This window comes from Hyperolius riggenbachi, chromosome 3 (assembly GCF_040937935.1).
Source record: "Hyperolius riggenbachi isolate aHypRig1 chromosome 3, aHypRig1.pri, whole genome shotgun sequence".
Classification (NCBI taxonomy): domain Eukaryota; kingdom Metazoa; phylum Chordata; class Amphibia; order Anura; family Hyperoliidae; genus Hyperolius; species Hyperolius riggenbachi.
In genome coordinates, this window is record NC_090648.1 from 77,243,385 (window position 1) to 77,267,849 (window position 24,465).

General features: G+C 53.7%; 72 non-coding genes across 72 annotated transcripts; 36 read left to right on the forward strand and 36 right to left on the reverse strand.

Moving 5' to 3' along the window:
• Positions 1–53: 53 nt before the first annotated feature.
• Positions 54–125, forward strand: TRNAE-UUC (transfer RNA glutamic acid (anticodon UUC)). The gene has a single exon. It is a non-coding gene; the product is annotated as a tRNA-Glu (tRNA).
• A 395-nt stretch (positions 126–520) lies between these two features.
• TRNAM-CAU (transfer RNA methionine (anticodon CAU)) lies at positions 521–593 on the reverse strand. The gene has a single exon. It is a non-coding gene; the product is annotated as a tRNA-Met (tRNA).
• Positions 594–726: 133 nt separating this feature from the next.
• On the forward strand, positions 727–798 carry TRNAK-UUU (transfer RNA lysine (anticodon UUU)). The gene has a single exon. It is a non-coding gene; the product is annotated as a tRNA-Lys (tRNA).
• A 395-nt stretch (positions 799–1,193) lies between these two features.
• Positions 1,194–1,266, reverse strand: TRNAM-CAU (transfer RNA methionine (anticodon CAU)). Its single transcript has one exon. It is a non-coding gene; the product is annotated as a tRNA-Met (tRNA).
• A 133-nt stretch (positions 1,267–1,399) lies between these two features.
• On the forward strand, positions 1,400–1,471 carry TRNAE-UUC (transfer RNA glutamic acid (anticodon UUC)). The gene has a single exon. It is a non-coding gene; the product is annotated as a tRNA-Glu (tRNA).
• A 395-nt stretch (positions 1,472–1,866) lies between these two features.
• TRNAM-CAU (transfer RNA methionine (anticodon CAU)) lies at positions 1,867–1,939 on the reverse strand. Its single transcript has one exon. It is a non-coding gene; the product is annotated as a tRNA-Met (tRNA).
• Positions 1,940–2,072: 133 nt separating this feature from the next.
• TRNAE-UUC (transfer RNA glutamic acid (anticodon UUC)) lies at positions 2,073–2,144 on the forward strand. Its single transcript has one exon. It is a non-coding gene; the product is annotated as a tRNA-Glu (tRNA).
• Positions 2,145–2,539: 395 nt separating this feature from the next.
• TRNAM-CAU (transfer RNA methionine (anticodon CAU)) lies at positions 2,540–2,612 on the reverse strand. The gene has a single exon. It is a non-coding gene; the product is annotated as a tRNA-Met (tRNA).
• A 133-nt stretch (positions 2,613–2,745) lies between these two features.
• Positions 2,746–2,817, forward strand: TRNAE-UUC (transfer RNA glutamic acid (anticodon UUC)). Its single transcript has one exon. It is a non-coding gene; the product is annotated as a tRNA-Glu (tRNA).
• A 395-nt stretch (positions 2,818–3,212) lies between these two features.
• TRNAM-CAU (transfer RNA methionine (anticodon CAU)) lies at positions 3,213–3,285 on the reverse strand. Its single transcript has one exon. It is a non-coding gene; the product is annotated as a tRNA-Met (tRNA).
• Positions 3,286–3,418: 133 nt separating this feature from the next.
• TRNAE-UUC (transfer RNA glutamic acid (anticodon UUC)) lies at positions 3,419–3,490 on the forward strand. Its single transcript has one exon. It is a non-coding gene; the product is annotated as a tRNA-Glu (tRNA).
• A 395-nt stretch (positions 3,491–3,885) lies between these two features.
• TRNAM-CAU (transfer RNA methionine (anticodon CAU)) lies at positions 3,886–3,958 on the reverse strand. The gene has a single exon. It is a non-coding gene; the product is annotated as a tRNA-Met (tRNA).
• Positions 3,959–4,091: 133 nt separating this feature from the next.
• On the forward strand, positions 4,092–4,163 carry TRNAE-UUC (transfer RNA glutamic acid (anticodon UUC)). Its single transcript has one exon. It is a non-coding gene; the product is annotated as a tRNA-Glu (tRNA).
• A 395-nt stretch (positions 4,164–4,558) lies between these two features.
• TRNAM-CAU (transfer RNA methionine (anticodon CAU)) lies at positions 4,559–4,631 on the reverse strand. The gene has a single exon. It is a non-coding gene; the product is annotated as a tRNA-Met (tRNA).
• Positions 4,632–4,764: 133 nt separating this feature from the next.
• Positions 4,765–4,836, forward strand: TRNAE-UUC (transfer RNA glutamic acid (anticodon UUC)). The gene has a single exon. It is a non-coding gene; the product is annotated as a tRNA-Glu (tRNA).
• Positions 4,837–5,231: 395 nt separating this feature from the next.
• On the reverse strand, positions 5,232–5,304 carry TRNAM-CAU (transfer RNA methionine (anticodon CAU)). The gene has a single exon. It is a non-coding gene; the product is annotated as a tRNA-Met (tRNA).
• A 134-nt stretch (positions 5,305–5,438) lies between these two features.
• TRNAE-UUC (transfer RNA glutamic acid (anticodon UUC)) lies at positions 5,439–5,510 on the forward strand. Its single transcript has one exon. It is a non-coding gene; the product is annotated as a tRNA-Glu (tRNA).
• A 395-nt stretch (positions 5,511–5,905) lies between these two features.
• TRNAM-CAU (transfer RNA methionine (anticodon CAU)) lies at positions 5,906–5,978 on the reverse strand. Its single transcript has one exon. It is a non-coding gene; the product is annotated as a tRNA-Met (tRNA).
• Positions 5,979–6,111: 133 nt separating this feature from the next.
• TRNAE-UUC (transfer RNA glutamic acid (anticodon UUC)) lies at positions 6,112–6,183 on the forward strand. The gene has a single exon. It is a non-coding gene; the product is annotated as a tRNA-Glu (tRNA).
• A 395-nt stretch (positions 6,184–6,578) lies between these two features.
• Positions 6,579–6,651, reverse strand: TRNAM-CAU (transfer RNA methionine (anticodon CAU)). The gene has a single exon. It is a non-coding gene; the product is annotated as a tRNA-Met (tRNA).
• A 133-nt stretch (positions 6,652–6,784) lies between these two features.
• TRNAE-UUC (transfer RNA glutamic acid (anticodon UUC)) lies at positions 6,785–6,856 on the forward strand. The gene has a single exon. It is a non-coding gene; the product is annotated as a tRNA-Glu (tRNA).
• A 395-nt stretch (positions 6,857–7,251) lies between these two features.
• Positions 7,252–7,324, reverse strand: TRNAM-CAU (transfer RNA methionine (anticodon CAU)). Its single transcript has one exon. It is a non-coding gene; the product is annotated as a tRNA-Met (tRNA).
• A 133-nt stretch (positions 7,325–7,457) lies between these two features.
• TRNAE-UUC (transfer RNA glutamic acid (anticodon UUC)) lies at positions 7,458–7,529 on the forward strand. The gene has a single exon. It is a non-coding gene; the product is annotated as a tRNA-Glu (tRNA).
• Positions 7,530–7,924: 395 nt separating this feature from the next.
• TRNAM-CAU (transfer RNA methionine (anticodon CAU)) lies at positions 7,925–7,997 on the reverse strand. The gene has a single exon. It is a non-coding gene; the product is annotated as a tRNA-Met (tRNA).
• A 133-nt stretch (positions 7,998–8,130) lies between these two features.
• TRNAE-UUC (transfer RNA glutamic acid (anticodon UUC)) lies at positions 8,131–8,202 on the forward strand. Its single transcript has one exon. It is a non-coding gene; the product is annotated as a tRNA-Glu (tRNA).
• A 395-nt stretch (positions 8,203–8,597) lies between these two features.
• Positions 8,598–8,670, reverse strand: TRNAM-CAU (transfer RNA methionine (anticodon CAU)). Its single transcript has one exon. It is a non-coding gene; the product is annotated as a tRNA-Met (tRNA).
• Positions 8,671–8,804: 134 nt separating this feature from the next.
• TRNAE-UUC (transfer RNA glutamic acid (anticodon UUC)) lies at positions 8,805–8,876 on the forward strand. The gene has a single exon. It is a non-coding gene; the product is annotated as a tRNA-Glu (tRNA).
• A 395-nt stretch (positions 8,877–9,271) lies between these two features.
• TRNAM-CAU (transfer RNA methionine (anticodon CAU)) lies at positions 9,272–9,344 on the reverse strand. The gene has a single exon. It is a non-coding gene; the product is annotated as a tRNA-Met (tRNA).
• Positions 9,345–9,477: 133 nt separating this feature from the next.
• On the forward strand, positions 9,478–9,549 carry TRNAE-UUC (transfer RNA glutamic acid (anticodon UUC)). The gene has a single exon. It is a non-coding gene; the product is annotated as a tRNA-Glu (tRNA).
• A 395-nt stretch (positions 9,550–9,944) lies between these two features.
• On the reverse strand, positions 9,945–10,017 carry TRNAI-UAU (transfer RNA isoleucine (anticodon UAU)). Its single transcript has one exon. It is a non-coding gene; the product is annotated as a tRNA-Ile (tRNA).
• A 133-nt stretch (positions 10,018–10,150) lies between these two features.
• Positions 10,151–10,222, forward strand: TRNAE-UUC (transfer RNA glutamic acid (anticodon UUC)). Its single transcript has one exon. It is a non-coding gene; the product is annotated as a tRNA-Glu (tRNA).
• A 395-nt stretch (positions 10,223–10,617) lies between these two features.
• On the reverse strand, positions 10,618–10,690 carry TRNAM-CAU (transfer RNA methionine (anticodon CAU)). The gene has a single exon. It is a non-coding gene; the product is annotated as a tRNA-Met (tRNA).
• A 133-nt stretch (positions 10,691–10,823) lies between these two features.
• TRNAE-UUC (transfer RNA glutamic acid (anticodon UUC)) lies at positions 10,824–10,895 on the forward strand. The gene has a single exon. It is a non-coding gene; the product is annotated as a tRNA-Glu (tRNA).
• A 395-nt stretch (positions 10,896–11,290) lies between these two features.
• On the reverse strand, positions 11,291–11,363 carry TRNAM-CAU (transfer RNA methionine (anticodon CAU)). Its single transcript has one exon. It is a non-coding gene; the product is annotated as a tRNA-Met (tRNA).
• Positions 11,364–11,496: 133 nt separating this feature from the next.
• Positions 11,497–11,568, forward strand: TRNAE-UUC (transfer RNA glutamic acid (anticodon UUC)). The gene has a single exon. It is a non-coding gene; the product is annotated as a tRNA-Glu (tRNA).
• Positions 11,569–11,963: 395 nt separating this feature from the next.
• On the reverse strand, positions 11,964–12,036 carry TRNAM-CAU (transfer RNA methionine (anticodon CAU)). Its single transcript has one exon. It is a non-coding gene; the product is annotated as a tRNA-Met (tRNA).
• A 134-nt stretch (positions 12,037–12,170) lies between these two features.
• Positions 12,171–12,242, forward strand: TRNAE-UUC (transfer RNA glutamic acid (anticodon UUC)). Its single transcript has one exon. It is a non-coding gene; the product is annotated as a tRNA-Glu (tRNA).
• Positions 12,243–12,637: 395 nt separating this feature from the next.
• TRNAM-CAU (transfer RNA methionine (anticodon CAU)) lies at positions 12,638–12,710 on the reverse strand. Its single transcript has one exon. It is a non-coding gene; the product is annotated as a tRNA-Met (tRNA).
• A 133-nt stretch (positions 12,711–12,843) lies between these two features.
• TRNAE-UUC (transfer RNA glutamic acid (anticodon UUC)) lies at positions 12,844–12,915 on the forward strand. Its single transcript has one exon. It is a non-coding gene; the product is annotated as a tRNA-Glu (tRNA).
• A 395-nt stretch (positions 12,916–13,310) lies between these two features.
• Positions 13,311–13,383, reverse strand: TRNAM-CAU (transfer RNA methionine (anticodon CAU)). Its single transcript has one exon. It is a non-coding gene; the product is annotated as a tRNA-Met (tRNA).
• A 133-nt stretch (positions 13,384–13,516) lies between these two features.
• Positions 13,517–13,588, forward strand: TRNAE-UUC (transfer RNA glutamic acid (anticodon UUC)). The gene has a single exon. It is a non-coding gene; the product is annotated as a tRNA-Glu (tRNA).
• A 395-nt stretch (positions 13,589–13,983) lies between these two features.
• TRNAM-CAU (transfer RNA methionine (anticodon CAU)) lies at positions 13,984–14,056 on the reverse strand. The gene has a single exon. It is a non-coding gene; the product is annotated as a tRNA-Met (tRNA).
• Positions 14,057–14,190: 134 nt separating this feature from the next.
• Positions 14,191–14,262, forward strand: TRNAE-UUC (transfer RNA glutamic acid (anticodon UUC)). Its single transcript has one exon. It is a non-coding gene; the product is annotated as a tRNA-Glu (tRNA).
• Positions 14,263–14,657: 395 nt separating this feature from the next.
• Positions 14,658–14,730, reverse strand: TRNAM-CAU (transfer RNA methionine (anticodon CAU)). Its single transcript has one exon. It is a non-coding gene; the product is annotated as a tRNA-Met (tRNA).
• Positions 14,731–14,863: 133 nt separating this feature from the next.
• TRNAE-UUC (transfer RNA glutamic acid (anticodon UUC)) lies at positions 14,864–14,935 on the forward strand. Its single transcript has one exon. It is a non-coding gene; the product is annotated as a tRNA-Glu (tRNA).
• A 395-nt stretch (positions 14,936–15,330) lies between these two features.
• TRNAI-UAU (transfer RNA isoleucine (anticodon UAU)) lies at positions 15,331–15,403 on the reverse strand. Its single transcript has one exon. It is a non-coding gene; the product is annotated as a tRNA-Ile (tRNA).
• Positions 15,404–15,536: 133 nt separating this feature from the next.
• TRNAE-UUC (transfer RNA glutamic acid (anticodon UUC)) lies at positions 15,537–15,608 on the forward strand. The gene has a single exon. It is a non-coding gene; the product is annotated as a tRNA-Glu (tRNA).
• Positions 15,609–16,003: 395 nt separating this feature from the next.
• On the reverse strand, positions 16,004–16,076 carry TRNAM-CAU (transfer RNA methionine (anticodon CAU)). The gene has a single exon. It is a non-coding gene; the product is annotated as a tRNA-Met (tRNA).
• Positions 16,077–16,676: 600 nt separating this feature from the next.
• On the reverse strand, positions 16,677–16,749 carry TRNAM-CAU (transfer RNA methionine (anticodon CAU)). The gene has a single exon. It is a non-coding gene; the product is annotated as a tRNA-Met (tRNA).
• Positions 16,750–16,882: 133 nt separating this feature from the next.
• TRNAE-UUC (transfer RNA glutamic acid (anticodon UUC)) lies at positions 16,883–16,954 on the forward strand. Its single transcript has one exon. It is a non-coding gene; the product is annotated as a tRNA-Glu (tRNA).
• A 395-nt stretch (positions 16,955–17,349) lies between these two features.
• Positions 17,350–17,422, reverse strand: TRNAM-CAU (transfer RNA methionine (anticodon CAU)). Its single transcript has one exon. It is a non-coding gene; the product is annotated as a tRNA-Met (tRNA).
• A 133-nt stretch (positions 17,423–17,555) lies between these two features.
• TRNAE-UUC (transfer RNA glutamic acid (anticodon UUC)) lies at positions 17,556–17,627 on the forward strand. Its single transcript has one exon. It is a non-coding gene; the product is annotated as a tRNA-Glu (tRNA).
• Positions 17,628–18,022: 395 nt separating this feature from the next.
• Positions 18,023–18,095, reverse strand: TRNAI-UAU (transfer RNA isoleucine (anticodon UAU)). The gene has a single exon. It is a non-coding gene; the product is annotated as a tRNA-Ile (tRNA).
• Positions 18,096–18,228: 133 nt separating this feature from the next.
• Positions 18,229–18,300, forward strand: TRNAE-UUC (transfer RNA glutamic acid (anticodon UUC)). Its single transcript has one exon. It is a non-coding gene; the product is annotated as a tRNA-Glu (tRNA).
• A 395-nt stretch (positions 18,301–18,695) lies between these two features.
• On the reverse strand, positions 18,696–18,768 carry TRNAM-CAU (transfer RNA methionine (anticodon CAU)). Its single transcript has one exon. It is a non-coding gene; the product is annotated as a tRNA-Met (tRNA).
• A 133-nt stretch (positions 18,769–18,901) lies between these two features.
• On the forward strand, positions 18,902–18,973 carry TRNAE-UUC (transfer RNA glutamic acid (anticodon UUC)). Its single transcript has one exon. It is a non-coding gene; the product is annotated as a tRNA-Glu (tRNA).
• Positions 18,974–19,368: 395 nt separating this feature from the next.
• Positions 19,369–19,441, reverse strand: TRNAM-CAU (transfer RNA methionine (anticodon CAU)). Its single transcript has one exon. It is a non-coding gene; the product is annotated as a tRNA-Met (tRNA).
• A 134-nt stretch (positions 19,442–19,575) lies between these two features.
• TRNAE-UUC (transfer RNA glutamic acid (anticodon UUC)) lies at positions 19,576–19,647 on the forward strand. Its single transcript has one exon. It is a non-coding gene; the product is annotated as a tRNA-Glu (tRNA).
• Positions 19,648–20,042: 395 nt separating this feature from the next.
• On the reverse strand, positions 20,043–20,115 carry TRNAI-UAU (transfer RNA isoleucine (anticodon UAU)). Its single transcript has one exon. It is a non-coding gene; the product is annotated as a tRNA-Ile (tRNA).
• Positions 20,116–20,248: 133 nt separating this feature from the next.
• On the forward strand, positions 20,249–20,320 carry TRNAE-UUC (transfer RNA glutamic acid (anticodon UUC)). Its single transcript has one exon. It is a non-coding gene; the product is annotated as a tRNA-Glu (tRNA).
• Positions 20,321–20,715: 395 nt separating this feature from the next.
• Positions 20,716–20,788, reverse strand: TRNAM-CAU (transfer RNA methionine (anticodon CAU)). The gene has a single exon. It is a non-coding gene; the product is annotated as a tRNA-Met (tRNA).
• Positions 20,789–20,921: 133 nt separating this feature from the next.
• Positions 20,922–20,993, forward strand: TRNAE-UUC (transfer RNA glutamic acid (anticodon UUC)). The gene has a single exon. It is a non-coding gene; the product is annotated as a tRNA-Glu (tRNA).
• Positions 20,994–21,388: 395 nt separating this feature from the next.
• TRNAM-CAU (transfer RNA methionine (anticodon CAU)) lies at positions 21,389–21,461 on the reverse strand. The gene has a single exon. It is a non-coding gene; the product is annotated as a tRNA-Met (tRNA).
• A 134-nt stretch (positions 21,462–21,595) lies between these two features.
• Positions 21,596–21,667, forward strand: TRNAE-UUC (transfer RNA glutamic acid (anticodon UUC)). Its single transcript has one exon. It is a non-coding gene; the product is annotated as a tRNA-Glu (tRNA).
• A 395-nt stretch (positions 21,668–22,062) lies between these two features.
• TRNAM-CAU (transfer RNA methionine (anticodon CAU)) lies at positions 22,063–22,135 on the reverse strand. Its single transcript has one exon. It is a non-coding gene; the product is annotated as a tRNA-Met (tRNA).
• A 133-nt stretch (positions 22,136–22,268) lies between these two features.
• TRNAE-UUC (transfer RNA glutamic acid (anticodon UUC)) lies at positions 22,269–22,340 on the forward strand. The gene has a single exon. It is a non-coding gene; the product is annotated as a tRNA-Glu (tRNA).
• A 395-nt stretch (positions 22,341–22,735) lies between these two features.
• On the reverse strand, positions 22,736–22,808 carry TRNAI-UAU (transfer RNA isoleucine (anticodon UAU)). Its single transcript has one exon. It is a non-coding gene; the product is annotated as a tRNA-Ile (tRNA).
• Positions 22,809–22,941: 133 nt separating this feature from the next.
• On the forward strand, positions 22,942–23,013 carry TRNAE-UUC (transfer RNA glutamic acid (anticodon UUC)). The gene has a single exon. It is a non-coding gene; the product is annotated as a tRNA-Glu (tRNA).
• Positions 23,014–23,408: 395 nt separating this feature from the next.
• TRNAM-CAU (transfer RNA methionine (anticodon CAU)) lies at positions 23,409–23,481 on the reverse strand. The gene has a single exon. It is a non-coding gene; the product is annotated as a tRNA-Met (tRNA).
• Positions 23,482–23,614: 133 nt separating this feature from the next.
• TRNAE-UUC (transfer RNA glutamic acid (anticodon UUC)) lies at positions 23,615–23,686 on the forward strand. Its single transcript has one exon. It is a non-coding gene; the product is annotated as a tRNA-Glu (tRNA).
• Positions 23,687–24,081: 395 nt separating this feature from the next.
• On the reverse strand, positions 24,082–24,154 carry TRNAI-UAU (transfer RNA isoleucine (anticodon UAU)). Its single transcript has one exon. It is a non-coding gene; the product is annotated as a tRNA-Ile (tRNA).
• Positions 24,155–24,287: 133 nt separating this feature from the next.
• Positions 24,288–24,359, forward strand: TRNAE-UUC (transfer RNA glutamic acid (anticodon UUC)). Its single transcript has one exon. It is a non-coding gene; the product is annotated as a tRNA-Glu (tRNA).
• Positions 24,360–24,465: the final 106 nt, after the last annotated feature.

The following is a 24,465-nucleotide window of genomic DNA, read 5'->3' on the forward strand; positions in this document are numbered from 1 at the left end:
CTGGCTCTCGAGCTCCTTTTTCCCCCAGATGCATTCAGCTCTTACCGAACGCCTCCCATATGGTCTAGCGGTCAGGATTCCTGGTTTTCACCCAGGCGGCCCGGGTTCGACTCCCGGTATGAGAACGTCCTGCCTTTTGGCTAAGGTGCGCTCATCAGAATCAAGCTTCCCAGGTGAGCGTACCGGAGCCCAACAAAAGCCTTCTCCTTGGGGGCCTATTAGTGCAGGGGAAGAACGGCTGTTGGCCAGAAAAAGGTCCTCTCTCTGTAATACTGGCTGTTTTCTCTTCGCCCCATCTACAAAAGTTCTCGGCGGGTGACAAGAAAGGCAATGTCCAAAGTCAGATTTTCAGTTGCTCCAAGCCCCTTTTGCAACTCTGCTGCTGATAGCGCTGATATCCAGACTCTACTCTCAGTGGTATCTCAGTGGGTGGGAAAGTGATCAAAAGTCTCCGCGATAGGCTTGTACGCTTATAGGGTGGACTTGCCCTAACCAAAAGGCTGTCCAAGCATGAGGACAGTGCCCCGTGTGAGGATTGAACTCACGACCTTCAGATTATGAGACTGACACGCTACCTACTGCGCTAACGAGGCAGTGCTTTTGCCACTGTGCCGCATACGCGCCAGGTAAGTTGGCTCATGGTTTGCTGTCTTGACAGAGCTGATGCCCCCCTCTGGCTCTCGAGCTCCTTTTTCCCCCAGATGCATTCAGCTCTTACCGAACGCCTCCCATATGGTCAAGCGGTCAGGATTCCTGGTTTTTACCCAGGCGGCCCGGGTTCGACTCCCGGTACGGGAACGTCCTGCCTTTTGGCTAAGGTGCGCTCATCAGAATCAAGCTTCCCAGGTGAGCGTACCGGAGCCCAACAAAAGCCTTCTCCTTGGGGGCCTATTAGTGCAGGGGAAGAACGGCTGTTGGCCAGAAAAAGGTCCTCCCTCTGTAATACTGGCTGTTTTCTCTTCGCCCCATCTACAAAAGTTCTCGGCGGGTGACAAGAAAGGCAATGTCCAAAGTCAGATTTTCAGTTGCTCCAAGCCCCTTTTGCAACTCTGCTGCTGATAGCGCTGATGTCCAGACTCTACTCTCAGTGGTATCTCAGTGGGTGGGAAAGTGATCAAAAGTCTCCGCGATAGGCTTGTACGCTTATAGGGTGGACTTGCCCTAACCAAAAGGCTGTCCAAGCATGAGGACAGTGCCCCGTGTGAGGATTGAACTCACGACCTTCAGATTATGAGACTGACGCGCTACCTACTGCGCTAACGAGGCAGTGCATTTGCCACTGTGCCGCACACGCGCCAGGTAAGTTGGCTCATGGTTTGCTGTCTAGACAGAGCTGATGCCCCCCTCTGGCTCTCGAGCTCCTTTTTCCCCCAGATGCATTCAGCTCTTACCGAACGCCTCCCATATGGTCTAGCGGTCAGGATTCCTGGTTTTCACCCAGGCGGCCTGGGTTCGACTCCCGGTATGGGAACGTCCTGCCTTTTGGCTAAGGTGCGCTCATCTGAATCAAGCTTCCCAGGTGAGCGTACCGGAGCCCAACAAAAGCCTTCTCCTTGGGGGCCTATTAGTGCAGGGGAAGAACGGCTGTTGGCCAGAAAAAGGTCCTCCCTCTGTAATACTGGCTGTTTTCTCTTCGCCCCATCTACAAAAGTTCTCGGCGGGTGACAAGAAAGGCAATGTCCAAAGTCAGATTTTCAGTTGCTCCAAGCCCCTTTTGCAACTCTGCTGCTGATAGCGCTGATGTCCAGACTCTACTCTCAGTGGTATCTCAGTGGGTGGGAAAGTGATCAAAAGTCTCCGCGATAGGCTTGTACGCTTATAGGGTGGACTTGCCCTAACCAAAAGGCTGTCCAAGCATGAGGACAGTGCCCCGTGTGAGGATTGAACTCACGACCTTCAGATTATGAGACTGACACGCTACCTACTGCGCTAACGAGGCAGTGCTTTTGCCACTGTGCCGCACACGCGCCAGGTAAGTTGGCTCATGGTTTGCTGTCTAGACAGAGCTGATGCCCCCCTCTGGCTCTCGAGCTACTTTTTCCCCCAGATGCATTCAGCTCTTACCGAGCGCCTCCCATATGGTCTAGAGGTCAGGATTCCTGGTTTTCACCCAGGCGGCCCGGGTTCGACTCCCGGTATGGGAACGCCCTGCCTTTTGGCTAAGGTGCGCTCATCAGAATCAAGCTTCCCAGGTGAGCGTACCGGAGCCCAACAAAAGCCTTCTCCTTGGGGGCCTATTAGTGCAGGGGAAGAACGGCTGTTGGCCAGAAAAAGGTCCTCCCTCTGTAATACTGTCTGTTTTCTCTTCGCCCCATCTACAAAAGTTCTCGGCGGGTGACAAGAAAGGCAATGTCCAAAGTCAGATTTTCAGTTGCTCCAAGCCCCTTTTGCAACTCTGCTGCTGATAGCGCTGATGTCCAGACTCTACTCTCAGTGGTATCTCAGTGGGTGGGAAAGTGATCAAAAGTCTCTGCGATAGGCTTGTACGCTTATAGGGTGGACTTGCCCTAACCAAAAGGCTGTCCAAGCATGAGGACAGTGCCCCGTGTGAGGATTGAACTCACGACCTTCAGATTATGAGACTGACGCGCTACCTACTGCGCTAACGAGGCAGTGCTTTTGCCACTGTGCCGCACACGTGCCAGGTAAGTTGGCTCATGGTTTGCTGTCTAGACAGAGCTGATGCCCCCCTCTGGCTCTCGAGCTCCTTTTTCCCCCAGATGCATTCAGCTCTTACCGAACGCCTCCCATATGGTCTAGCGGTCAGGATTCCTGGTTTTCACCCAGGCGGCCCGGGTTCGACTCCCGGTACGGGAACGTCCTGCCTTTTGGCTAAGGTGCGCTCATCAGAATCAAGCTTCCCAGGTGAGCGTACCGGAGCCCAACAAAAGCCTTCTCCTTGGGGGCCTATTAGTGCAGGGGAAGAACGGCTGTTGGCCAGAAAAAGGTCCTCCCTCTGTAATACTGGCTGTTTTCTCTTCGCCCCATCTACAAAAGTTCTCGGCGGGTGACAAGAAAGGCAATGTCCAAAGTCAGATTTTCAGTTGCTCCAAGCCCCTTTTGCAACTCTGCTGCTGATAGCGCTGATGTCCAGACTCTACTCTCAGTGGTATCTCAGTGGGTGGGAAAGTGATCAAAAGTCTCCGCGATAGGCTTGTACGCTTATAGGGTGGACTTGCCCTAACCAAAAGGCTGTCCAAGCATGAGGACAGTGCCCCGTGTGAGGATTGAACTCACGACCTTCAGATTATGAGACTGACACGCTACCTACTGCGCTAACGAGGCAGTGCTTTTGCCCCTGTGCCGCACACGCGCCAGGTAAGTTGGCTCATGGTTTGCTGTCTAGACAGAGCTGATGCCCCCCTCTGGCTCTCGAGCTCCTTTTTCCCCCAGATGCATTCAGCTCTTACCGAACGCCTCCCATATGGTCTAGCGGTCAGGATTCCTGGTTTTCACCCAGGCGGCCCGGGTTCGACTCCCGGTACGGGAACGTCCTGCCTTTTGGCTAAGGTGCGCTCATCAGAATCAAGCTTCCCAGGTGAGCGTACCGGAGCCCAACAAAAGCCTTCTCCTTGGGGGCCTATTAGTGCAGGGGAAGAACGGCTGTTGGCCAGAAAAAGGTCCTCCCTCTGTAATACTGGCTGTTTTCTCTTCGCCCCATCTACAAAAGTTCTCGGCGGGTGACAAGAAAGGCAATGTCCAAAGTCAGATTTTCAGTTGCTCCAAGCCCCTTTTGCAACTCTGCTGCTGATAGCGCTGATGTCCAGACTCTACTCTCAGTGGTATCTCAGTGGGTGGGAAAGTGATCAAAAGTCTCCGCGATAGGCTTGTACGCTTATAGGGTGGACTTGCCCTAACCAAAAGGCTGTCCAAGCATGAGGACAGTGCCCCGTGTGAGGATTGAACTCACGACCTTCAGATTATGAGACTGACACGCTACCTACTGCGCTAACGAGGCAGTGCTTTTGCCACTGTGCCGCACACGCGCCAGGTAAGTTGGCTCATGGTTTGCTGTCTAGACAGAGCTGATGCCCCCCTCTGGCTCTCGAGCTCCTTTTTCCCCCAGATGCATTCAGCTCTTACCGAACGCCTCCCATATGGTCTAGCGGTCAGGATTCCTGGTTTTCACCCAGGCGGCCTGGGTTCGACTCCCGGTACGGGAACATCGTGCCTTTTGGCTAAGGTGCGCTCATCAGAATCAAGCTTCCCAGGTGAGCGTACCGGAGCCCAACAAAAGCCTTCTCCTTGGGGGCCTATTAGTGCAGGGGAAGAACGGCTGTTGGCCAGAAAAAGGTCCTCCCTCTGTAATACTGGCTGTTTTCTCTTCGCCCCATCTACAAAAGTTCTCGGCGGGTGACAAGAAAGGCAATGTCCAAAGTCAGATTTTCAGTTGCTCCAAGCCCCTTTTGCAACTCTGCTGCTGATAGCGCTGATGTCCAGACTCTACTCTCAGTGGTATCTCAGTGGGTGGGAAAGTGATCAAAAGTCTCCGCGATAGGCTTGTACGCTTATAGGGTGGACTTGCCCTAACCAAAAGGCTGTCCAAGCATGAGGACAGTGCCCCGTGTGAGGATTGAACTCACGACCTTCAGATTATGAGACTGACGCGCTACCTACTGCGCTAACGAGGCAGTGCTTTTGCCACTGTGCCGCACATGCGCCAGGTAAGTTGGCTCATGGTTTGCTGTCTAGACAGAGCTGATGCCCCCCTCTGGCTCTCGAGCTCCTTTTTCCCCCAGATGCATTCAGCTCTTACCGAAAGCCTCCCATATGGTCTAGCGGTCAGGATTCCTGGTTTTCACCCAGGCGGCCCGGGTTCGACTCCCGGTATGGGAACGTCCTGCCTTTTGGCTAAGGTGCGCTCATCAGAATCAAGCTTCCCAGGTGAGCGTACCGGAGCCCAACAAAAGCCTTCTCCTTGGGGGCCTATTAGTGCAGGGGAAGAACGGCTGTTGGCCAGAAAAAGGTCCTCTCTCTGTAATACTGGCTGTTTTCTCTTCGCCCCATCTACAAAAGTTCTCGGCGGGTGACAAGAAAGGCAATGTCCAAAGTCAGATTTTCAGTTGCTCCAAGCCCCTTTTGCAACTCTGCTGCTGATAGCGCTGATGTCCAGACTCTACTCTCAGTGGTATCTCAGTGGGTGGGAAAGTGATCAAAAGTCTCCGCGATAGGCTTGTACGCTTATAGGGTGGACTTGCCCTAACCAAAAGGCTGTCCAAGCATGAGGACAGTGCCCCGTGTGAGGATTGAACTCACGACCTTCAGATTATGAGACTGACACGCTACCTACTGCGCTAACGAGGCAGTGCTTTTGCCACTGTGCCGCACACGCGCCAGGTAAGTTGGCTCATGGTTTGCTGTCTAGACAGAGCTGATGCCCCCCCTCTGGCTCTCGAGCTCCTTTTTCCCCCAGATGCATTCAGCTCTTACCGAACGCCTCCCATATGGTCAAGCGGTCAGGATTCCTGGTTTTCACCCAGGCGGCCCGGGTTCGACTCCCGGTATGGGAACATCCTGCCTTTTGGCTAAGGTGCGCTCATCAGAATCAAGCTTCCCAGGTGAGCGTACCGGAGCCCAACAAAAGCCTTCTCCTTGGGGGCCTATTAGTGCAGGGGAAGAACGGCTGTTGGCCAGAAAAAGGTCCTCCCTCTGTAATACTGGCTGTTTTCTCTTCGCCCCATCTACAAAAGTTCTCGGCGGGTGACAAGAAAGGCAATGTCCAAAGTCAGATTTTCAGTTGCTCCAAGCCCCTTTTGCAACTCTGCTGCTGATAGCGCTGATGTCCAGACTCTACTCTCAGTGGTATCTCAGTGGGTGGGAAAGTGATCAAAAGTCTCCGCGATAGGCTTGTACGCTTATAGGGTGGACTTGCCCTAACCAAAAGGCTGTCCAAGCATGAGGACAGTGCCCCGTGTGAGGATTGAACTCACGACCTTCAGATTATGAGACTGACGCGCTACCTACTGCGCTAACGAGGCAGTGCTTTTGCCACTGTGCCGCACACGCGCCAGGTAAGTTGGCTCATGGTTTGCTGTCTAGACAGAGCTGATGCCCCCCTCTGGCTCTCGAGCTCCTTTTTCCCCCAGATGCATTCAGCTCTTACCGAACGCCTCCCATATGGTCTAGCGGTCAGGATTCCTGGTTTTCACCCAGGCGGCCCGGGTTCGACTCCCGGTACGGGAATGTCCTGCCTTTTGGCTAAGGTGCGCTCATCAGAATCAAGCTTCCCAGGTGAGCGTACCGGAGCCCAACAAAAGCCTTCTCCTTGGGGGCCTATTAGTGCAGGGGAAGAACGGCTGTTGGCCAGAAAAAGGTCCTCCCTCTGTAATACTGGCTGTTTTCTCTTCGCCCCATCTACAAAAGTTCTCGGCGGGTGACAAGAAAGGCAATGTCCAAAGTCAGATTTTCAGTTGCTCCAAGCCCCTTTTGCAACTCTGCTGCTGATAGCGCTGATGTCCAGACTCTACTCTCAGTGGTATCTCAGTGGGTGGGAAAGTGATCAAAAGTCTCCGCGATAGGCTTGTACGCTTATAGGGTGGACTTGCCCTAACCAAAAGGCTGTCCAAGCATGAGGACAGTGCCCCGTGTGAGGATTGAACTCACGACCTTCAGATTATGAGACTGACGCGCTACCTACTGCGCTAACGAGGCAGTGCTTTTGCCACTGTGCCGCACATGCGCCAGGTAAGTTGGCTCATGGTTTGCTGTCTAGACAGAGCTGATGCCCCCCTCTGGCTCTCGAGCTCCTTTTTCCCCCAGATGCATTCAGCTCTTACCGAACGCCTCCCATATGGTCTAGCGGTCAGGATTCCTGGTTTTCACCCAGGTGGCCCGGGTTCGACTCCCGGTACGGGAATGTCCTGCCTTTTGGCTAAGGTGCGCTCATCAGAATCAAGCTTCCCAGGTGAGCGTACCGGAGCCCAACAAAAGCCTTCTCCTTGGGGGCCTATTAGTGCAGGGGAAGAACGGCTGTTGGCCAGAAAAAGGTCCTCTCTCTGTAATACTGGCTGTTTTCTCTTCGCCCCATCTACAAAAGTTCTCGGCGGGTGACAAGAAAGGCAATGTCCAAAGTCAGATTTTCAGTTGCTCCAAGCCCCTTTTGCAACTCTGCTGCTGATAGCGCTGATGTCCAGACTCTACTCTCAGTGGTATCTCAGTGGGTGGGAAAGTGATCAAAAGTCTCCGCGATAGGCTTGTACGCTTATAGGGTGGACTTGCCCTAACCAAAAGGCTGTCCAAGTATGAGGACAGTGCCCCGTGTGAGGATTGAACTCACGACCTTCAGATTATGAGACTGACGCGCTACCTACTGCGCTAACGAGGCAGTGCTTTTGCCGCTGTGCCGCACACGCGCCAGGTAAGTTGGCTCATGGTTTGCTGTCTAGACAGAGCTGATGCCCCCCTCTGGCTCTCGAGCTCCTTTTTCCCCCAGATGCATTCAGCTCTTACCGAACGCCTCCCATATGGTCAAGCGGTCAGGATTCCTGGTTTTCACCCAGGCGGCCCGGGTTCGACTCCCGGTATGGGAACGTCCTGCCTTTTGGCTAAGGTGCGCTCATCAGAATCAAGCTTCCCAGGTGAGCGTACCGGAGCCCAACAAAAGCCTTCTCCTTGGGGGCCTATTAGTGCAGGGGAAGAACGGCTGTTGGCCAGAAAAAGGTCCTCCCTCTGTAATACTGTCTGTTTTCTCTTCGCCCCATCTACAAAAGTTCTCGGCGGGTGACAAGAAAGGCAATGTCCAAAGTCAGATTTTCAGTTGCTCCAAGCCCCTTTTGCAACTCTGCTGCTGATAGCGCTGATGTCCAGACTCTACTCTCAGTGGTATCTCAGTGGGTGGGAAAGTGATCAAAAGTCTCCGCGATAGGCTTGTACGCTTATAGGGTGGACTTGCCCTAACCAAAAGGCTGTCCAAGCATGAGGACAGTGCCCCGTGTGAGGATTGAACTCACGACCTTCAGATTATGAGACTGACACGCTACCTACTGCGCTAACGAGGCAGTGCTTTTGCCACTGTGCCGCACACGCGCCAGGTAAGTTGGCTCATGGTTTGCTGTCTAGACAGAGCTGATGCCCCCCTCTGGCTCTCGAGCTCCTTTTTCCCCCAGATGCATTCAGCTCTTACCGAACGCCTCCCATATGGTCTAGCGGTCAGGATTCCTGGTTTTCACCCAGGCGGCCCGGGTTCGACTCCCGGTACGGGAACGTCCTGCCTTTTGGCTAAGGTGCGCTCATCAGAATCAAGCTTCCCAGGTGAGCGTACCGGAGCCCAACAAAAGCCTTCTCCTTGGGGGCCTATTCGTGCAGGGGAAGAACGGCTGTTGGCCAGAAAAAGGTCCTCCCTCTGTAATACTGGCTGTTTTCTCTTCGCCCCATCTACAAAAGTTCTCGGCGGGTGACAAGAAAGGCAATGTCCAAAGTCAGATTTTCAGTTGCTCCAAGCCCCTTTTGCAACTCTGCTGCTGATAGCGCTGATGTCCAGACTCTACTCTCAGTGGTATCTCAGTGGGTGGGAAAGTGATCAAAAGTCTCCGCGATAGGCTTGTACGCTTATAGGGTGGACTTGCCCTAACCAAAAGGCTGTCCAAGCATGAGGACAGTGCCCCGTGTGAGGATTGAACTCACGACCTTCAGATTATGAGACTGACACGCTACCTACTGCGCTAACGAGGCAGTGGTTTTGCCACTGTGCCGCACACGCGCCAGGTAAGTTGGCTCATGGTTTGCTGTCTAGACAGAGCTGATGCCCCCCCTCTGGCTCTCGAGCTCCTTTTTCCCCCAGATGCATTCAGCTCTTACCGAACGCCTCCCATATGGTCTAGCGGTCAGGATTCCTGGTTTTCACCCAGGCGGCCCGGGTTCGACTCCCGGTATGGGAACGTCCTGCCTTTTGGCTAAGGTGCGCTCATCAGAATCAAGCTTCCCAGGTGAGCGTACCGGAGCCCAACAAAAGCCTTCTCCTTGGGGGCCTATTAGTGCAGGGGAAGAACGGCTGTTGGCCAGAAAAAGGTCCTCCCTCTGTAATACTGGCTGTTTTCTCTTCGCCCCATCTACAAAAGTTCTCGGCGGGTGACAAGAAAGGCAATGTCCAAAGTCAGATTTTCAGTTGCTCCAAGCCCCTTTTGCAACTCTGCTGCTGATAGCGCTGATGTCCAGACTCTACTCTCAGTGGTATCTCAGTGGGTGGGAAAGTGATCAAAAGTCTCCGCGATAGGCTTGTACGCTTATAGGGTGGACTTGCCCTAACCAAAAGGCTGTCCAAGCATGAGGACAGTGCCCCGTGTGAGGATTGAACTCACGACCTTCAGATTATGAGACTGACGCGCTACCTACTGCGCTAACGAGGCAGTGCTTTTGCCACTGTGCCGCACACGCGCCAGGTAAGTTGGCTCATGGTTTGCTGTCTAGACAGAGCTGATGCCCCCCTCTGGCTCTCGAGCTCCTTTTTCCCCCAGATGCATTCAGCTCTTACCGAACGCCTCCCATATGGTCTAGCGGTCAGGATTCCTGGTTTTCACCCAGGCGGCCCGGGTTCGACTCCCGGTACGGGAACGTCCTGCCTTTTGGCTAAGGTGCGCTCATCAGAATCAAGCTTCCCAGGTGAGCGTACCGGAGCCCAACAAAAGCCTTCTCCTTGGGGGCCTATTAGTGCAGGGGAAGAACGGCTGTTGGCCAGAAAAAGGTCCTCCCTCTGTAATACTGGCTGTTTTCTCTTCGCCCCATCTACAAAAGTTCTCGGCGGGTGACAAGAAAGGCAATGTCCAAAGTCAGATTTTCAGTTGCTCCAAGCCCCTTTTGCAACTCTGCTGCTGATAGCGCTGATGTCCAGACTCTACTCTCAGTGGTATCTCAGTGGGTGGGAAAGTGATCAAAAGTCTCCGCGATAGACTTGTACGCTTATAGGGTGGACTTGCCCTAACCAAAAGGCTGTCCAAGCATGAGGACAGTGCCCCGTGTGAGGATTGAACTCACGACCTTCAGATTATAAGACTGATGCGCTACCTACTGCGCTAACGAGGCAGTGCTTTTGCCACTGTGCCGCACATGCGCCAGGTAAGTTGGCTCATGGTTTGCTGTCTAGACAGAGCTGATGCCCCCCTCTGGCTCTCGAGCTCCTTTTTCCCCCAGATGCATTCAGCTCTTACCGAACGCCTCCCATATGGTCTAGCGGTCAGGATTCCTGGTTTTCACCCAGGTGGCCCGGGTTCGACTCCCGGTACGGGAATGTCCTGCCTTTTGGCTAAGGTGCGCTCATCAGAATCAAGCTTCCCAGGTGAGCGTACCGGAGCCCAACAAAAGCCTTCTCCTTGGGGGCCTATTAGTGCAGGGGAAGAACGGCTGTTGGCCAGAAAAAGGTCCTCTCTCTGTAATACTGGCTGTTTTCTCTTCGCCCCATCTACAAAAGTTCTCGGCGGGTGACAAGAAAGGCAATGTCAAAAGTCAGATTTTCAGTTGCTCCAAGCCCCTTTTGCAACTCTGCTGCTGATAGCGCTGATGTCCAGACTCTACTCTCAGTGGTATCTCAGTGGGTGGGAAAGTGATCAAAAGTCTCCGCGATAGGCTTGTACGCTTATAGGGTGGACTTGCCCTAACCAAAAGGCTGTCCAAGCATGAGGACAGTGCCCCGTGTGAGGATTGAACTCACGACCTTCAGATTATGAGACTGACACGCTACCTACTGCGCTAACGAGGCAGTGCTTTTGCCACTGTGCCGCACACGCGCCAGGTAAGTTGGCTCATGGTTTGCTGTCTAGACAGAGCTGATGCCCCCCTCTGGCTCTCGAGCTCCTTTTTCCCCCAGATGCATTCAGCTCTTACCGAACGCCTCCCATATGGTCAAGCGGTCAGGATTCCTGGTTTTCACCCAGGCGGCCCGGGTTCGACTCCCGGTATGGGAACGTCCTGCCTTTTGGCTAAGGTGCGCTCATCAGAATCAAGCTTCCCAGGTGAGCGTACCGGAGCCCAACAAAAGCCTTCTCCTTGGGGGCCTATTAGTGCAGGGGAAGAACGGCTGTTGGCCAGAAAAAGGTCCTCCCTCTGTAATACTGGCTGTTTTCTCTTCGCCCCATCTACAAAAGTTCTCGGCGGGTGACAAGAAAGGCAATGTCCAAAGTCAGATTTTCAGTTGCTCCAAGCCCCTTTTGCAACTCTGCTGCTGATAGCGCTGATGTCCAGACTCTACTCTCAGTGGTATCTCAGTGGGTGGGAAAGTGATCAAAAGTCTCCGCGATAGGCTTGTACGCTTATAGGGTGGACTTGCCCTAACCAAAAGGCTGTCCAAGCATGAGGACAGTGCCCCGTGTGAGGATTGAACTCACGACCTTCAGATTATGAGACTGACGCGCTACCTACTGCGCTAACGAGGCAGTGCTTTTGCCACTGTGCCGCACATGCGCCAGGTAAGTTGGCTCATGGTTTGCTGTCTAGACAGAGCTGATGCCCCCCTCTGGCTCTCGAGCTCCTTTTTCCCCCAGATGCATTCAGCTCTTACCGAACGCCTCCCATATGGTCTAGCGGTCAGGATTCCTGGTTTTCACCCAGGCGGCCCGGGTTCGATTCCCGGTATGGGAAGGTCCTGCTTTTTGGCTAAGGTGCGCTCATCAGAATCAAGCTTCCCAGGTGAGCGTACCGGAGCCCAACAAAAGCCTTCTCCTTGGGGGCCTATTAGTGCAGGGGAAGAACGGCTGTTGGCCAGAAAAAGGTCCTCTCTCTGTAATACTGGCTGTTTTCTCTTCGCCCCATCTACAAAAGTTCTCGGCGGGTGACAAGAAAGGCAATGTCCAAAGTCAGATTTTCAGTTGCTCCAAGCCCCTTTTGCAACTCTGCTGCTGATAGCGCTGATGTCCAGACTCTACTCTCAGTGGTATCTCAGTGGGTGGGAAAGTGATCAAAAGTCTCCGCGATAGGCTTGTACGCTTATAGGGTGGACTTGCCCTAACCAAAAGGCTGTCCAAGCATGAGGACAGTGCCCCGTGTGAGGATTGAACTCACGACCTTCAGATTATGAGACTGACACGCTACCTACTGCGCTAACGAGGCAGTGCTTTTGCCACTGTGCCGCACACGCGCCAGGTAAGTTGGCTCATGGTTTGCTGTCTAGACAGAGCTGATGCCCCCCCTCTGGCTCTCGAGCTCCTTTTTCCCCCAGATGCATTCAGCTCTTACCGAACGCCTCCCATATGGTCAAGCGGTCAGGATTCCTGGTTTTCACCCAGGCGGCCCGGGTTCAACTCCCGGTATGGGAACGTCCTGCCTTTTGGCTAAGGTGCGCTCATCAGAATCAAGCTTCCCAGGTGAGCGTACCGGAGCCCAACAAAAGCCTTCTCCTTGGGGGCCTATTAGTGCAGGGGAAGAACGGCTGTTGGCCAGAAAAAGGTCCTCCCTCTGTAATACTGGCTGTTTTCTCTTCGCCCCATCTACAAAAGTTCTCGGCGGGTGACAAGAAAGGCAATGTCCAAAGTCAGATTTTCAGTTGCTCCAAGCCCCTTTTGCAACTCTGCTGCTGATAGCGCTGATGTCCAGACTCTACTCTCAGTGGTATCTCAGTGGGTGGGAAAGTGATCAAAAGTCTCCGCGATAGGCTTGTACGCTTATAGGGTGGACTTGCCCTAACCAAAAGGCTGTCCAAGCATGAGGACAGTGCCCCGTGTGAGGATTGAACTCACGACCTTCAGATTATGAGACTGACGCGCTACCTACTGCGCTAACGAGGCAGTGCTTTTGCCACTGTGCCGCACACGCGCCAGGTAAGTTGGCTCATGGTTTGCTGTCTAGACAGAGCTGATGCCCCCCTCTGGCTCTCGAGCTCCTTTTTCCCCCAGATGCATTCAGCTCTTACCGAACGCCTCCCATATGGTCTAGCGGTCAGGATTCCTGGTTTTCACCCAGGCGGCCCGGGTTCGACTCCCAGTACGGGAATGTCCTGCCTTTTGGCTAAGGTGCGCTCATCAGAATCAAGCTTCCCAGGTGAGCGTACCGGAGCCCAACAAAAGCCTTCTCCTTGGGGGCCTATTAGTGCAGGGGAAGAACGGCTGTTGGCCAGAAAAAGGTCCTCTCTCTGTAATACTGGCTGTTTTCTCTTCGCCCCATCTACAAAAGTTCTCGGCGGGTGACAAGAAAGGCAATGTCCAAAGTCAGATTTTCAGTTGCTCCAAGCCCCTTTTGCAACTCTGCTGCTGATAGCGCTGATGTCCAGACTCTACTCTCAGTGGTATCTCAGTGGGTGGGAAAGTGATCAAAAGTCTCCGCGATAGGCTTGTACGCTTATAGGGTGGACTTGCCCTAACCAAAAGGCTGTCCAAGCATGAGGACAGTGCCCCGTGTGAGGATTGAACTCACGACCTTCAGATTATGAGACTGACACGCTACCTACTGCGCTAACGAGGCAGTGCTTTTGCCACTGTGCCGCACACGCGCCAGGTAAGTTGGCTCATGGTTTGCTGTCTAGACAGAGCTGATGCCCCCCTCTGGCTCTCGAGCTCCTTTTTCCCCCAGATGCATTCAGCTCTTACCGAACGCCTCCCATATGGTCAAGCGGTCAGGATTCCTGGTTTTCACCCAGGCGGCCCGGGTTCGACTCCCGGTATGGGAACGTCCTGCCTTTTGGCTAAGGTGCGCTCATCAGAATCAAGCTTCCCAGGTGAGCGTACCGGAGCCCAACAAAAGCCTTCTCCTTGGGGGCCTATTAGTGCAGGGGAAGAACGGCTGTTGGCCAGAAAAAGGTCCTCCCTCTGTAATACTGGCTGTTTTCTCTTCGCCCCATCTACAAAAGTTCTCGGCGGGTGACAAGAAAGGCAATGTCCAAAGTCAGATTTTCAGTTGCTCCAAGCCCCTTTTGCAACTCTGCTGCTGATAGCGCTGATGTCCAGACTCTACTCTCAGTGGTATCTCAGTGGGTGGGAAAGTGATCAAAAGTCTCCGCGATAGGCTTGTACGCTTATAGGGTGGACTTGCCCTAACCAAAAGGCTGTCCAAGCATGAGGACAGTGCCCCGTGTGAGGATTGAACTCACGACCTTCAGATTATGAGACTGACACGCTACCTACTGCGCTAACGAGGCAGTGCTTTTGCCACTGTGCCGCACACGCGCCAGGTAAGTTGGCTCATGGTTTGCTGTCTAGACAGAGCTGATGCCCCCCCTCTGGCTCTCGAGCTCCTTTTTCCCCCAGATGCATTCAACTCTTTCCGAACGCCTCCCATATGGTCAAGCGGTCAGGATTCCTGGTTTTCACCCAGGCGGCCCGGGTTCGACTCCCGGTATGGGAACGTCCTGCCTTTTGGCTAAGGTGCGCTCATCAGAATCAAGCTTCCCAGGTGAGCGTACCGGAGCCCAACAAAAGCCTTCTCCTTGGGGGCCTATTAGTGCAGGGGAAGAACGGCTGTTGGCCAGAAAAAGGTCCTCCCTCTGTAATACTGGCTGTTTTCTCTTCGCCCCATCTACAAAAGTTCTCGGCGGGTGACAAGAAAGGCAATGTCCAAAGTCAGATTTTCAGTTGCTCCAAGCCCCTTTTGCAACTCTGCTGCTGATAGCGCTGATGTCCAGACTCTACTCTCAGTGGTATCTCAGTGGGTGGGAAAGTGATCAAAAGTCTCCGCGATAGGCTTGTACGCTTATAGGGTGGACTTGCCCTAACCAAAAGGCTGTCCAAGCATGAGGACAGTGCCCCGTGTGAGGATTGAACTCACGACCTTCAGATTATGAGACTGACGCGCTACCTACTGCGCTAACGAGGCAGTGCTTTTGCCACTGTGCCGCACACGCGCCAGGTAAGTTGGCTCATGGTTTGCTGTCTAGACAGAGCTGATGCCCCCCTCTGGCTCTCGAGCTCCTTTTTCCCCCAGATGCATTCAGCTCTTACCAAACGCCTCCCATATGGTCTAGCGGTCAGGATTCCTGGTTTTCACCCAGGCGGCCCGGGTTCGACTCCCGGTACGGGAACGTCCTGCCTTTTGGCTAAGGTGCGCTCATCAGAATCAAGCTTCCCAGGTGAGCGTACCGGAGCCCAACAAAAGCCTTCTCCTTGGGGGCCTATTAGTGCAGGGGAAGAACGGCTGTTGGCCAGAAAAAGGTCCTCCCTCTGTAATACTGGCTGTTTTCTCTTCGCCCCATCTACAAAAGTTCTCGGCGGGTGACAAGAAAGGCAATGTCCAAAGTCAGATTTTCAGTTGCTCCAAGCCCCTTTTGCAACTCTGCTGCTGATAGCGCTGATGTCCAGACTCTACTCTCAGTGGTATCTCAGTGGGTGGGAAAGTGATCAAAAGTCTCCGCGATAGGCTTGTACGCTTATAGGGTGGACTTGCCCTAACCAAAAGGCTGTCCAAGCATGAGGACAGTGCCCCGTGTGAGGATTGAACTCACGACCTTCAGATTATAAGACTGACGCGCTACCTATTGCGCTAACGAGGCAGTGCTTTTGCCACTGTGCCGCACATGCGCCAGGTAAGTTGGCTCATGGTTTGCTGTCTAGACAGAGCTGATGCCCCCCTCTGGCTCTCGAGCTCCTTTTTCCCCCAGATGCATTCAGCTCTTACCGAACGCCTCCCATATGGTCAAGCGGTCAGGATTCCTGGTTTTCACCCAGGTGGCCTGGGTTCGACTCCCGGTATGGGAACGTCCTGCCTTTTGGCTAAGGTGCGCTCATCAGAATCAAGCTTCCCAGGTGAGCGTACCGGAGCCCAACAAAAGCCTTCTCCTTGGGGGCCTATTAGTGCAGGGGAAGAACGGCTGTTGGCCAGAAAAAGGTCCTCCCTCTGTAATACTGGCTGTTTTCTCTTCGCCCCATCTACAAAAGTTCTCGGCGGGTGACAAGAAAGGCAATGTCCAAAGTCAGATTTTCAGTTGCTCCAAGCCCCTTTTGCAACTCTGCTGCTGATAGCGCTGATGTCCAGACTCTACTCTCAGTGGTATCTCAGTGGGTGGGAAAGTGATCAAAAGTCTCCGCGATAGGCTTGTACGCTTATAGGGTGGACTTGCCCTAACCAAAAGGCTGTCCAAGCATGAGGACAGTGCCCCGTGTGAGGATTGAACTCACGACCTTCAGATTATGAGACTGACACGCTACCTACTGCGCTAACGAGGCAGTGCTTTTGCCACTGTGCCGCACACGCGCCAGGTAAGTTGGCTCATGGTTTGCTGTCTAGACAGAGCTGATGCCCCCCTCTGGCTCTCGAGCTCCTTTTTCCCCCAGATGCATTCAGCTCTTACCGAACGCCTCCTATATGGTCAAGCGGTCAGGATTCCTGGTTTTAACCCAGGCGGCCCGGGTTCGACTCCCGGTATGGGAACGTCCTGCCTTTTGGCTAAGGTGCGCTCATCAGAATCAAGCTTCCCAGGTGAGCGTACCGGAGCCCAACAAAAGCCTTCTCCTTGGGGGCCTATTAGTGCAGGGGAAGAACGGCTGTTGGCCAGAAAAAGGTCCTCCCTCTGTAATACTGGCTGTTTTCTCTTCGCCCCATCTACAAAAGTTCTCGGCGGGTGACAAGAAAGGCAATGTCCAAAGTCAGATTTTCAGTTGCTCCAAGCCCCTTTTGCAACTCTGCTGCTGATAGCGCTGATGTCCAGACTCTACTCTCAGTGGTATCTCAGTGGGTGGGAAAGTGATCAAAAGTCTCCGCGATAGGCTTGTACGCTTATAGGGTGGACTTGCCCTAACCAAAAGGCTGTCCAAGCATGAGGACAGTGCCCCGTGTGAGGATTGAACTCACGACCTTCAGATTATGAGACTGACACGCTACCTACTGCGCTAACGAGGCAGTGCTTTTGCCACTGTGCCGCACACGCGCCAGGTAAGTTGGCTCATGGTTTGCTGTCTAGACAGAGCTGATGCCCCCCTCTGGCTCTCGAGCTCCTTTTTCCCCCAGATGCATTCAGCTCTTACCGAACGCCTCCCATATGGTCAAGCGGTCAGGATTCCTGGTTTTCACCCAGGCGGCCCGGGTTCGACTCCCGGTATGGGAACGTCCTGCCTTTTGGCTAAGGTGCGCTCATCAGAATCAAGCTTCCCAGGTGAGCGTACCGGAGCCCAACAAAAGCCTTCTCCTTGGGGGCCTATTAGTGCAGGGGAAGAACGGCTGTTGGCCAGAAAAAGGTCCTCCCTCTGTAATACTGGCTGTTTTCTCTTCGCCCCATCTACAAAAGTTCTCGGCGGGTGACAAGAAAGGCAATGTCCAAAGTCAGATTTTCAGTTGCTCCAAGCCCCTTTTGCAACTCTGCTGCTGATAGCGCTGATGTCCAGACTCTACTCTCAGTGGTATCTCAGTGGGTGGGAAAGTGATCAAAAGTCTCCGCGATAGGCTTGTACGCTTATAGGGTGGACTTGCCCTAACCAAAAGGCTGTCCAAGCATGAGGACAGTGCCCCGTGTGAGGATTGAACTCACGACCTTCAGATTATGAGACTGACGCGCTACCTACTGCGCTAACGAGGCAGTGCTTTTGCCACTGTGCCGCACACGCGCCAGGTAAGTTGGCTCATGGTTTGCTGTCTAGACAGAGCTGATGCCCCCCTCTGGCTCTCGAGCTCCTTTTTCCCCCAGATGCATTCAGCTCTTACCGAACGCCTCCCATATGGTCAAGCGGTCAGGATTCCTGGTTTTCACCCAGGCGGCCCGGGTTCGACTCCCGGTATGGGAACGTCCTGCCTTTTGGCTAAGGTGCGCTCATCAGAATCAAGCTTCCCAGGTGAGCGTACCGGAGCCCAACAAAAGCCTTCTCCTTGGGGGCCTATTAGTGCAGGGGAAGAACGGCTGTTGGCCAGAAAAAGGTCCTCCCTCTGTAATACTGGCTGTTTTCTCTTCGCCCCATGTACAAAAGTTCTCGGCGGGTGACAAGAAAGGCAATGTCCAAAGTCAGATTTTCAGTTGCTCCAAGCCCCTTTTGCAACTCTGCTGCTGATAGCGCTGATGTCCAGACTCTACTCTCAGTGGTATCTCAGTGGGTGGGAAAGTGATCAAAAGTCTCCGCGATAGGCTTGTACGCTTATAGGGTGGACTTGCCCTAACCAAAAGGCTGTCCAAGCATGAGGACAGTGCCCCGTGTGAGGATTGAACTCACGACCTTCAGATTATAAGACTGACGCGCTACCTACTGCGCTAACGAGGCAGTGCTTTTGCCACTGTGCCGCACATGCGCCAGGTAAGTTGGCTCATGGTTTGCTGTCTAGACAGAGCTGATGCCCCCCTCTGGCTCTCGAGCTCCTTTTTCCCCCAGATGCATTCAGCTCTTACCGAACGCCTCCCATATGGTCTAGCGGTCAGGATTCCTGGTTTTCACCCAGGTGGCCCGGGTTCGACTCCCGGTACGGGAATGTCCTGCCTTTTGGCTAAGGTGCGCTCATCAGAATCAAGCTTCCCAGGTGAGCGTACCGGAGCCCAACAAAAGCCTTCTCCTTGGGGGCCTATTAGTGCAGGGGAAGAACGGCTGTTGGCCAGAAAAAGGTCCTCTCTCTGTAATACTGGCTGTTTTCTCTTCGCCCCATCTACAAAAGTTCTCGGCGGGTGACAAGAAAGGCAATGTCCAAAGTCAGATTTTCAGTTGCTCCAAGCCCCTTTTGCAACTCTGCTGCTGATAGCGCTGATGTCCAGACTCTACTCTCAGTGGTATCTCAGTGGGTGGGAAAGTGATCAAAAGTCTCCGCGATAGGCTTGTACGCTTATAGGGTGGACTTGCCCTAACCAAAAGGCTGTCCAAGCATGAGGACAGTGCCCCGTGTGAGGATTGAACTCACGACCTTCAGATTATGAGACTGACACGCTACCTACTGCGCTAACGAGGCAGTGCTTTTGCCACTGTGCCGCACACGCGCCAGGTAAGTTGGCTCATGGTTTGCTGTCTAGACAGAGCTGATGCCCCCCTCTGGCTCTCGAGCTCCTTTTTCCCCCAGATGCATTCAGCTCTTACCGAACGCCTCCCATATGGTCAAGCGGTCAGGATTCCTGGTTTTCACCCAGGCGGCCCGGGTTTGACTCCCGGTATGGGAACGTCCTGCCTTTTGGCTAAGGTGCGCTCATCAGAATCAAGCTTCCCAGGTGAGCGTACCGGAGCCCAACAAAAGCCTTCTCCTTGGGGGCCTATTAGTGCAGGGGAAGAACGGCTGTTGGCCAGAAAAAGGTCCTCCCTCTGTAATACTGGCTGTTTTCTCTTCGCCCCATCTACAAAAGTTCTCGGCGGGTGACAAGAAAGGCAATGTCCAAAGTCAGATTTTCAGTTGCTCCAAGCCCCTTTTGCAACTCTGCTGCTAATAGCGCTGATGTCCAGACTCTACTCTCAGTGGTATCTCAGTGGGTGGGAAAGTGATCAAAAGTCTCCGCGATAGGCTTGTACGCTTATAGGGTGGACTTGCCCTAACCAAAAGGCTGTCCAAGCATGAGGACAGTGCCCCGTGTGAGGATTGAACTCACGACCTTCAGATTATGAGATTGACACGCTACCTACTGCGCTAACGAGGCAGTGCTTTTGCCACTGTGCCGCACACGCGCCAGGTAAGTTGGCTCATGGTTTGCTGTCTAGACAGAGCTGATGCCCCCCCTCTGGCTCTCGAGCTCCTTTTTCCCCCAGATGCATTCAGCTCTTACCGAACGCCTCCCATATGGTCAAGCGGTCAGGATTCCTGGTTTTCACCCAGGCGGCCCGGGTTCGACTCCCGGTATGGGAACGTCCTGCCTTTTGGCTAAGGTGCGCTCATCAGAATCAAGCTTCCCAGGTGAGCGTACCGGAGCCCAACAAAAGCCTTCTCCTTGGGGGCCTATTAGTGCAGGGGAAGAACGGCTGTTGGCCAGAAAAAGGTCCTCCCTCTGTAATACTGGCTGTTTTCTCTTCGCCCCATCTACAAAAGTTCTCGGCGGGTGACAAGAAAGGCAATGTCCAAAGTCAGATTTTCAGTTGCTCCAAGCCCCTTTTGCAACTCTGCTGCTAATAGCGCTGATGTCCAGACTCTACTCTCAGTGGTATCTCAGTGGGTGGGAAAGTGATCAAAAGTCTCCGCGATAGGCTTGTACGCTTATAGGGTGGACTTGCCCTAACCAAAAGGCTGTCCAAGCATGAGGACAGTGCCCCGTGTGAGGATTGAACTCACAACCTTCAGATTATAAGACTGACGCGCTACCTACTGCGCTAACGAGGCAGTGCTTTTGCCACTGTGCCGCACATGCGCCAGGTAAGTTGGCTCATGGTTTGCTGTCTAGACAGAGCTGATGCCCCCCTCTGGCTCTCGAGCTCCTTTTTCCCCCAGATGCATTCAGCTCTTACCGAACGCCTCCCATATGGTCTAGCGGTCAGGATTCCTGGTTTTCACCCAGGTGGCCCGGGTTCGACTCCCGGTACGGGAATGTCCTGCCTTTTGGCTAAGGTGCGCTCATCAGAATCAAGCTTCCCAGGTGAGCGTACCGGAGCCCAACAAAAGCCTTCTCCTTGGGGGCCTATTAGTGCAGGGGAAGAACGGCTGTTGGCCAGAAAAAGGTCCTCTCTCTGTAATACTGGCTGTTTTCTCTTCGCCCCATCTACAAAAGTTCTCGGCGGGTGACAAGAAAGGCAATGTCCAAAGTCAGATTTTCAGTTGCTCCAAGCCCCTTTTGCAACTCTGCTGCTGATAGCGCTGATGTCCAGACTCTACTCTCAGTGGTATCTCAGTGGGTGGGAAAGTGATCAAAAGTCTCCGCGATAGGCTTGTACGCTTATAGGGTGGACTTGCCCTAACCAAAAGGCTGTCCAAGCATGAGGACAGTGCCCCGTGTGAGGATTGAACTCACGACCTTCAGATTATGAGACTGACACGCTACCTACTGCGCTAACGAGGCAGTGCTTTTGCCACTGTGCCGCACACGCACCAGGTAAGTTGGCTCATGGTTTGCTGTCTAGACAGAGCTGATGCCCCCCTCTGGCTCTCGAGCTCCTTTTTCCCCCAGATGCATTCAGCTCTTACCGAACGCCTCCCATATGGTCAAGCGGTCAGGATTCCTGGTTTTCACCCAGGCGGCCCGGGTTTGACTCCCGGTATGGGAACGTCCTGCCTTTTGGCTAAGGTGCGCTCATCAGAATCAAGCTTCCCAGGTGAGCGTACCGGAGCCCAACAAAAGCCTTCTCCTTGGGGGCCTATTAGTGCAGGGGAAGAACGGCTGTTGGCCAGAAAAAGGTCCTCCCTCTGTAATACTGGCTGTTTTCTCTTCGCCCCATCTACAAAAGTTCTCGGCGGGTGACAAGAAAGGCAATGTCCAAAGTCAGATTTTCAGTTGCTCCAAGCCCCTTTTGCAACTCTGCTGCTAATAGCGCTGATGTCCAGACTCTACTCTCAGTGGTATCTCAGTGGGTGGGAAAGTGATCAAAAGTCTCCGCGATAGGCTTGTACGCTTATAGGGTGGACTTGCCCTAACCAAAAGGCTGTCCAAGCATGAGGACAGTGCCCCGTGTGAGGATTGAACTCACGACCTTCAGATTATGAGACTGACACGCTACCTACTGCGCTAACGAGGCAGTGCTTTTGCCACTGTGCCGCACACGCGCCAGGTAAGTTGGCTCATGGTTTGCTGTCTAGACAGAGCTGATGCCCCCCCTCTGGCTCTCGAGCTCCTTTTTCCCCCAGATGCATTCAGCTCTTACCGAACGCCTCCCATATGGTCAAGCGGTCAGGATTCCTGGTTTTCACCCAGGCGGCCCGGGTTCGACTCCCGGTATGGGAACGTCCTGCCTTTTGGCTAAGGTGCGCTCATCAGAATCAAGCTTCCCAGGTGAGCGTACCGGAGCCCAACAAAAGCCTTCTCCTTGGGGGCCTATTAGTGCAGGGGAAGAACGGCTGTTGGCCAGAAAAAGGTCCTCCCTCTGTAATACTGGCTGTTTTCTCTTCGCCCCATCTACAAAAGTTCTCGGCGGGTGACAAGAAAGGCAATGTCCAAAGTCAGATTTTCAGTTGCTCCAAGCCCCTTTTGCAACTCTGCTGCTGATAGCGCTGATGTCCAGACTCTACTCTCAGTGGTATCTCAGTGGGTGGGAAAGTGATCAAAAGTCTCCGCGATAGGCTTGTACGCTTATAGGGTGGACTTGCCCTAACCAAAAGGCTGTCCAAGCATGAGGACAGTGCCCCGTGTGAGGATTGAACTCACGACCTTCAGATTATGAGACTGACGCGCTACCTACTGCGCTAACGAGGCAGTGCTTTTGCCACTGTGCCGCACACGCGCCAGGTAATTTGGCTCATGGTTTGCTGTCTAGACAGAGCTGATGCCCCCCTCTGGCTCTCGAGCTCCTTTTTCCCCCAGATGCATTCAGCTCTTACCGAACGCCTCCCATATGGTCTAGCGGTCAGGATTCCTGGTTTTCACCCAGGCGGCCCGGGTTCGACTCCCGGTACGGGAACGTCCTGCCTTTTGGCTAAGGTGCGCTCATCAGAATCAAGCTTCCCAGGTGAGCGTACCGGAGCCCAACAAAAGCCTTCTCCTTGGGGGCCTATTAGTGCAGGGGAAGAACGGCTGTTGGCCAGAAAAAGGTCCTCCCTCTGTAATACTGGCTGTTTTCTCTTCGCCCCATCTACAAAAGTTCTCGGCGGGTGACAAGAAAGGCAATGTCCAAAGTCAGATTTTCAGTTGCTCCAAGCCCCTTTTGCAACTCTGCTGCTGATAGCGCTGATGTCCAGACTCTACTCTCAGTGGTATCTCAGTGGGTGGGAAAGTGATCAAAAGTCTCCGCGATAGGCTTGTACGCTTATAGGGTGGACTTGCCCTAACCAAAAGGCTGTCCAAGCATGAGGACAGTGCCCCATGTGAGGATTGAACTCACGACCTTCAGATTATAAGACTGACGCGCTACCTACTGCGCTAACGAGGCAGTGCTTTTGCCACTGTGCCGCACATGCGCCAGGTAAGTTGGCTCATGGTTTGCTGTCTAGACAGAGCTGATGCCCCCCTCTGGCTCTCGAGCTCCTTTTTCCCCCAGATGCATTCAGCTCTTACCGAACGCCTCCCATATGGTCAAGCGGTCAGGATTCCTGGTTTTCACCCAGGCGGCCCGGGTTCGACTCCCGGTATGGGAACGTCCTGCCTTTTGGCTAAGGTGCGCTCATCAGAATCAAGCTTCCCAGGTGAGCGTACCGGAGCCCAACAAAAGCCTTCTCCTTGTGGGCCTATTAGTGCAGGGGAAGAACGGCTGTTGGCCAGAAAAAGGTCCTCCCTCTGTAATACTGGCTGTTTTCTCTTCGCCCCATCTACAAAAGTTCTCGGCGGGTGACAAGAAAGGCAATGTCCAAAGTCAGATTTTCAGTTGCTCCAAGCCCCTTTTGCAACTCTGCTGCTGATAGCGCTGATGTCCAGACTCTACTCTCAGTGGTATCTCAGTGGGTGGGAAAGTGATCAAAAGTCTCCGCGATAGGCTTGTACGCTTATAGGGTGGACTTGCCCTAACCAAAAGGCTGTCCAAGCATGAGGACAGTGCCCCGTGTGAGGATTGAACTCACGACCTTCAGATTATGAGACTGACACGCTACCTACTGCGCTAACGAGGCAGTGCTTTTGCCACTGTGCCGCACACGCGCCAGGTAAGTTGGCTCATGGTTTGCTGTCTAGACAGAGCTGATGCCCCCCTCTGGCTCTCGAGCTCCTTTTTCCCCCAGATGCATTCAGCTCTTACCGAACGCCTCCCATATGGTCAAGCGGTCAGGATTCCTGGTTTTCACCCAGGCGGCCCGGGTTCGACTCCCGGTATGGGAACGTCCTGCCTTTTGGCTAAGGTGCGCTCATCAGAATCAAGCTTCCCAGGTGAGCGTACCGGAGCCCAACAAAAGCCTTCTCCTTGGGGGCCTATTAGTGCAGGGGAAGAACGGCTGTTGGCCAGAAAAAGGTCCTCCCTCTGTAATACTGGCTGTTTTCTCTTCGCCCCATCTACAAAAGTTCTCGGCGGGTGACAAGAAAGGCAATGTCCAAAGTCAGATTTTCAGTTGCTCCAGGCCCCTTTTGCAACTCTGCTGCTGATAGCGCTGATGTCCAGACTCTACTCTCAGTGGTATCTCAGTGGGTGGGAAAGTGATCAAAAGTCTCCGCGATAGGCTTGTACGCTTATAGGGTGGACTTGCCCTAACCAAAAGGCTGTCCAAGCATGAGGACAGTGCCCCGTGTGAGGATTGAACTCACAACCTTCAGATTATAAGACTGACGCGCTACCTACTGCGCTAACGAGGCAGTGCTTTTGCCACTGTGCCGCACATGCGCCAGGTAAGTTGGCTCATGGTTTGCTGTCTAGACAGAGCTGATGCCCCCCTCTGGCTCTCGAGCTCCTTTTTCCCCCAGATGCATTCAGCTCTTACCCAACGCCTCCCATATGGTCTAGCGGTCAGGATTCCTGGTTTTCACCCAGGTGGCCCGGGTTCGACTCCCGGTACGGGAATGTCCTGCCTTTTGGCTAAGGTGCGCTCATCAGAATCAAGCTTCCCAGGTGAGCGTACCGGAGCCCAACAAAAGCCTTCTCCTTGGGGGCCTATTAGTGCAGGGGA